Below are 7,561 nucleotides of genomic sequence, written 5' to 3' on the forward strand. Positions count from 1 at the left end.
CAAGTAATCCTAATGTCTCAAATTCATGCAAATGCACATATCAAACACATTGAAATGTAGCAGATAATCATGCAACAAATTTAGACAATCACACATGCAAAAAGGATCACACACAGATGCATATGCAGTGACTAGGTTTACACTCAATAAACCTCACTGGGGTCATAACTCGACCCCTCAACCAAATTCGTCTCACCTCTCATCTTTCCCTTCAGCTTATCTTTCTTCTTGGGACAGTCTCTAATAAAGTGTCCAGACTTACCACAACTGTAACACCTTTTACCACTAGACTTGTCTCGTCCCTTGCCCTTCTTCTTACTACCCTCATCACTCGAGTCACTACTCGAACCACTATTGTCTTGAGTTCTACCCAAATTCATTTTCTTAAACTTTATCCTACTCCTCATCATAAGTAACTCACCACTCCCCTTATCCTCTTTTTCAGCCTTAATCTCCATCTCCTTACTCCTAAGTGAGTCTATGACAATTTCGGGTGTTAAACTATTCCTACCGTACTTAATTGCATTCTTAACCTCTCCACATGACTCAGGCATGGAATTAAGTAAAATAATAGCTTTATATGTTTCAGATACCTCTTCATCACTATTAATGATGTCTTGAACTAACTTGTTAAAGACATCTAGATTATCATCAAGATCCTTTGAAGGATCCATTTTAAAGTTGAAAAAATGTTCAAGCAAGTACAATTTATTAGGAGTTGACTTAAGCAAATATAAGTCCTCCAACTTTCCTAAAAGTTGTTTTGTAGAATCCAGTTTTCCTACTTTTCTCAAAACAGTATCAGACAAGTGTAAAATAATTGAAGTGTATGCAAGTTCACCATGCTCTTCTTTTTGTACTTCTGTTAAATTTGCAGGAAATTTGCCATCTATGGCCTTTGAAACTTTTTGTTGGACCAAAATACTCTTCATCTTTTGTTGCCAAATTGAAAAATCCCCTTTCCCATTAAAAATTTCAACTTCAAAGTAAGACATTTTTAAAAAACTAGAACAACCAAAAGCACAGATAGGTCACACAAATTTATCCTACGGTCGCAATATACACCGTTCTAGATTCCTAGAGTTTCGTAAGATTCACGATCTTAGATCAAGGAAATTTTTGAACGGGTCAAGTTCAGGTATTCTAGCAGGATAATCAATGCAACATGAAGGTATGTAAACAAAAATTCGAATTTCCATGCAACAAGTCTCACACAGTAACTATATGACAGGTAAAGCACAAAATCAACTACCAACTTGCAATCAAAACTCAACACTTCAAAAACAGAGCAAATAATTCCTAAATTTTCTAGCACAAACAATGGTTGTCAAGCAATGACAACCCCCAATCCTACTGATCACCCCACACGATGATCTGCTAATGCTGAAATTTAAACTAAGTTAAGCCAATATACCAGAGCGGACCTATCTGAGTCCGTAAATTATGAGAGTTGTGAATTTATCACTTTAGGACCACCACTATTCTTCCTAAAGTCTCTGAAAACTGCAGCAACCAAAAAACCACAATCGAGTCCCGAAAGCCCAAAGAACAACGCTATCCAGATTCTACTGCGTACCCTGAAACAAAAAACTTTCAACATGAAAAATGTCAGAAATAATATGAGGAGCAAAATGCATACAGAGACCATCGCCAAAAAACTCTCCACGCGTCCTTACGCGCGACTCCTTCCCTCTGCAGATGGGCCTCACGCGCCGTCTTCGCCAGACATGCGCCGGCCTGCAGGGTTCGTCTCCTTCTACACATCACGCCAGTGGTCTTCATTTCCCTGACCTTCTTCTGGATTGATCAGAAAATGGGAAAAATGGAGACTGATTTTGATAGTTTTTCAACAGCTTCTTCGATCTAATTTCTGCTGGATTTCTGGACCTTTTTGGTATGTTTCACGAGCTAAAATCACCACCTTGAAGCTCTAATACCAATTGTTGCGGAAGCTCTCTCGAAAGGATATTCAAACGGTGGTTTTTCAGGCTCAGTCTAACGTACCTTTCTCAACCAACAACCAGTCCAATCGGCTCCAAACCACAACCAGTTGATTCACCTTGGTTGCTATTCAATCTTACCTACGTAGGACAAGAAAGGATGATGATTTATGGCCACAAAGGCTAGGAGAAGACACCACAAAGGTATACTATGAAAGAACCACCAATTGTACACGTTATATAAGCGTTCTGGACATTTCTAGACACCTTTTTTTCACACAAAAGGGGGGCAGCCGGGATTCACTAGTTCTTCTCTCAAAATCACACAATCATCATATGAAAGTGGCTAGGGTTATAGCCAAATATATACTCTAGGATTAGGCTTTAAGTTGGGCCATTAAAGGGGTAAACGGGCCAAGATTCAAGCCATCCATAAGGAATATAATTGGGCCGGGTGTAACTCATGAACTTGGTTGTTGGACTTATTCCATTCATCAGCCTATGCCTATGAAATAATATTAACCCACATTAATTTCATAGTCCGTGATTTATTGGGTATCAAAAACCCAACACTGACAAAGTAATTTCATCAACATTCAGTTATGCTTAGGCTAAAGGGATAAAAGTAAGCCTCGCAAAAAAAGTAAAACCCCTTATGCTATGTCAATGGAGCCCATTAACACGTGATACCAAAAACATTTAGACCAAAAATAAAAAAAAGCCTATATAATCCTACCAAGGCATTTTCTGCTTAAGCCTCACAACTCACAAGGCACTAATCATAATTTTTCCTAACATTTGTAAGCATTCAAAACAACGTGAAAATAGATGATCATTCGCAAAACACCAAAAGCATGCAAACTTGGAATCGAGTTTGGTAATCCAACAACTTAAAAACCCAAATTAAAACTTCCCACATTATATACCTTTACTCACAATTCAGATTCTACCCATTTATCCAAATAAATCTTTCAATATTAACATTTGCATAATTACATTACCAAATGATAACACTTTTACAAGCTATGCCAAAGTAGTAAACTTGACCATATTTGTAAACATTTAACACCACAACTCATAATGACAAGAATGAACCTCTACAAATTATAGGCCTAAATATCAAAGAAAGCAAAGCACAAGGAAAGGTGAGTGTCGGGCAAAAATATAACCGTCACATGCATTGTAGCAACTAGAGAGAACTAGGGGTTCGTGAAAATAAGGTGAAGATTGTGAAATATTTTTCAAAACCCATTACTCACATTTTTAGAAGTGACAAAAATTATTTTCTCCATTTGTTAGCCACATGGCAACTTTCCATTGGCAACTTATATTTCACAAGGATGTGTGTTTGTTTGAAAACATTATGGGCCATTGATCAAAATGGAGGGTGGAGATTAGATTAAACTTTACTCTCATTTAATTGATATGGACAGCAGGAGAGAGAACCAATATGACTTTCACTTTCTCTTCATTTTACATCAAGAAATGGCAGACTTCTCTCTTCTCTCATTTTGGCGATTTTCTTCTCTTTGGTGGGGGAAATTCCAGATCTGATTATGTTTACTTTTCGACCATATTTTTTGGTAGTAAGGACAGTGTTCTAAGCTGGTGATCTGGTGGTTATTTTACTAGTGGCTGGTCGAAACTTTGTGTTTTTTCGACAGTGAGTTCTTTGGTCTGTTTGGTCTGATTTTTAGACTGAAAATTGATACTACATTAGTGTCCAAGTCAGGGTCGATTAGGGCTAATATTGTGAGGCTATTTGTAAAGTCGATGATCTGATTTTTCTTGGTGTAAATCTGATTCTTGTAAAATGATCACATGTTCTCTCTTGGGAGGTTCTTTGCATAGTGACGGGCTTGGGTTTTTTTGCCTCTGAGCCCCCCAGATTAGGCTTGGCCGAATTGGGTGAACAATTTGTGCGTTCTTTAATTTTTTGCATGGTTTTTTTTATTCTTACTACTGCTGCGTATTGGATTGAAATCGTACGTTGGGTGAAAAATCCCAACAAAATTGGTATTAGAGCCTAGTAATGCGTGGGTAAGGAATCTGTAAATACATTTTAGTTTTTTGTCATATTGATGTGTTTAATTGATCTGTACTTCCAATAAGAAATTTGAACAGAAGTTCTTGGAGCTAGGGTTTTGAATTCCGAATCTATAGTAAATCACTGGAGTGGATTTAATACTATTATACACAGTATTTGGTGAGATTATTTCAATTTAGTTCATAGTACTTTATTTGCATGTGTTCTTGAATCATATGTGAGTATGTGAATATTACTATGATTTGAATTTGTTCAAGAATTGAATAAATTGTTTAATTGGAATAGCAACACGTATTAGGATATTTCAATTTTCTGTAATCTGATTGTTAGGTACCAACTATTAGAAATCTGAAATTAATCCTGCTGTTATTCAATTTGTACATGCTACATAACTGTGTTTTTTCATTCTGTCATCTATTTATCTGAATTTATCTGCAAAACATTTTTCAAAACTTTTTCTGCAACTCAAGTGATTTGATATATTAAAGTCACTTATGTCCGTGAGTAGTAGCCACCATTTTACAGAACCTGCAATGGGTTCGAAGGCCGAATTGTCTCAATTCGATGTAAAGGGAGATTACTCTGTTTGGAAGTAGAAAATGAGCGCCATATTGGTCCAACAAAGGGTTGCTAAAGCCCGTAAAGATCCTGAAAAATTTTCTGATGAATTGAAAGCTAAGCTTGATGAAATTCTAGATATGAATGAAATTGCATATAGTTCTATTATGTTGCACTCATCTGATAACATTGTAAGACAAGTTGAAGAACATAAAATCGCTAGAGAATTATGGATTGCATTAGATACTTTGTTTCTGACTAAGACGTTGCCAAATAAAATTTACCTTTTAGAGAAACTGTTTAGCTTTAGAATGGATGTTGGAAAAGACTTGGAAACTAATTTGAGTAACTTTAACATTTTGGTTAAAAACCTTTCCCATAATGACAAAAAATTTGAAGATGAGGACCTTGCAGTGATCCTTCTCAATTCCCTACCTGATTCCTATAGGGATATCAAGAATGCAATAAAATATTCAAGAGATACTTTAACGCAATCTATTGTCATCAATGCGTTAAGATCTCGAGAATTGGAAATCAAGAGAGAATCTAGAAGTTCAAGGGAGGAAAGTATGTTTGTGAGAGGAAGAACTGAAAAGAAGGAAAGTAACTCAAACAACAGAAGATTCAAATCTAAATAAAAACTAGATCTAAATCATGAGATAGAAGCAATAAAAAGTACCACCACTGTGGGGAAAATGGGACACTTTAAACGTGATTGCTTTGAGTGGAAGAAGAAGTCAAAAGATCATAATAATGAAGATTTGAATAATTCTACAATTTGTTCTGAGTTAGACAGTCTTCTTGTAATGACTGTGTCTGATGAAGAAGTTGATAAGGATTGGATCTTGGATTCAGGGTGTACATTCCACATGCGTTCTAATAAATCATGGTTTAATAATTAAAAAGAAATTGAACCCAGGAAAGTATATATGGGCGATAATAACTCTCAAAGTGTTATCGGTATTGGTGACATCGCTATCAAAATGTATGATGTCATTGTTAGGAAATTAAAGAATGTGAGACATGTCACGAATTTAAAAAGAAATCTCATCTCGTTGGGATCTCTTGAAGATGAAGGACACTCTTTCAAGTCTGAAAATAACACTTGGAAAGTTATGAAGGGATCTTTGTTAATCTTTAAGGGACCAAGAAGAAATGGATTGTACTATCTTTTGGGAGAGACAGTTATCCCTCAAGATGCTAAATCTTTGACATAACGGAAAATAAATCTGAATTGTGGCACAACAGAATGGGATATATAGGAAATAAAGGTTTAAAGTATCTAAGTAACCGAAAGTTGCTTGGGAAGGATACGATTGAGCCTCTTGAATTTTGTGAAACATGTGTGTTGGGCAAGTCACATAGGGTGAGCTTTGAGATTGGACCACATACCACCTCTAGGCCCCTAGACTATGTCCACTCAGATTTATGGGGACCGAAAAGTCATCCTACATTTGGAGGAAATAAGTACTTTCTTTCTATAGTTGACGACTACTCTAGAAAAGTTTGGACCTATCCATTGAAATCTAAATCTGAGACTTTTCAAAAATTCTGAACTTGGTAGAAGATGGTGGAAAATCAACTTGATAAGAAGTTAAAGACTCTAAGAACTAACAATGGATTAGAATTTTGCAATGCTGAGTTTGATAACTTCTATAAGCAAAAAGGAATTATAAGACACAGAACCGTTAAGCACACACCACAACAAAATGGGGTTGCAGAAAGAATGAATAGAACTCTAATGAACAAAGTAAGATGTATGCTAATCAGTTCTGGATTAATAAAGGTTTTTGGGTGGAGGCTGTATCTACAGTTGCTTATCTTATAAATCGATCTCCATGTAGTTTTGTTGGACTTAAAACTCCATAGGAACTTTGGACGGGAAGACCCCCAAACCTTTCTCATATTAGGGTGTTTGGATGTGCGGCATATGCACATTAAGTTGAAGGAAAATTGGACCCTAGAGCTACTAAGTGTGTGATGCTTGGGTACCCGGAAGGTGTAAAGAGGTACCGGTTGTGGGTGTCAGGCGTTCAAGGCATTAAAATCATTAATAGTAGAAATGTGGTTTTCAATGAATCCAAAATTTCATGCCTAAAGAAAAAAATTGATAATTCGAAAGAGCAAATCAACGAGACTACTTCACGGAAGAGGTGAAGCTAACAAGGCTAAATCCCACTCAACATGAAAATATTGATGAGCGTGTTCAACAATCTGATGAAAATGTTGTTGACACGGATGAAGGTGAAGTAGGTCCGAGTGAAGTCGAAACTGAAATTGAAAATCCAAATGTTCCCACTATTGAAACAAGTGCTCAAGATTATCAATTGGTGAGAGATAGGGAAAGAAGGCAAATTAAACCAAATCCAAGATATGAAATAAATAATTTGACCGACTTTGCCCTTATCTCGGGTGAATCTTTAGAGTATTCAGAACCTTCATCATATGAAGAGGCTATGAATAGCTCTAACTCTGAAAAATGAAAAGATGCAATAAAAGAAGAAATGAAATCTTTACTTGAAAACAACACGTGGAAATTAGTAAACAAACCGAAAAATCAAAGAGTTGTTTAATGTAAATGGATTTTCAAACTAAAAGAAGGGATTGTGTCATCTGACCCTTTGAGATATAAAGTGAGGCTAGTAGCCAAAGGATTTACTTAAAAAGAGGGTGTTGACTACAATGAGATCTTCTCACCGGTTGTCAAATATAAGACTATAAGGTTGGTGCTTGCACTAGTTGTTTAGTTCAATTGGGAACTCGAACAATTAGATGTCAAGACGACCTTCTTACACGGTGAATTAGATGAGGAGATCTATATGAATCAACCTCAAGGGTTTGAGGTGAAGGAGAAGGGAGATTATGTGTGCAAGTTGCAAAAATCATTGTATGGGCTCGAACAAAGTCCAAGGCAATGGTACATTAGGTTTGACACATATGTGTTGAAGATTGGTTTCAAAAGAAGTGAATATTATCACTGTTTATACTATAATAACACTAGGGCTGGTAGTGAAGT

Source organism: Olea europaea, chromosome 17 (assembly GCF_002742605.1).
Source record: "Olea europaea var. sylvestris chromosome 17, O_europaea_v1, whole genome shotgun sequence".
In the NCBI taxonomy this organism is placed as follows: domain Eukaryota; kingdom Viridiplantae; phylum Streptophyta; class Magnoliopsida; order Lamiales; family Oleaceae; genus Olea; species Olea europaea.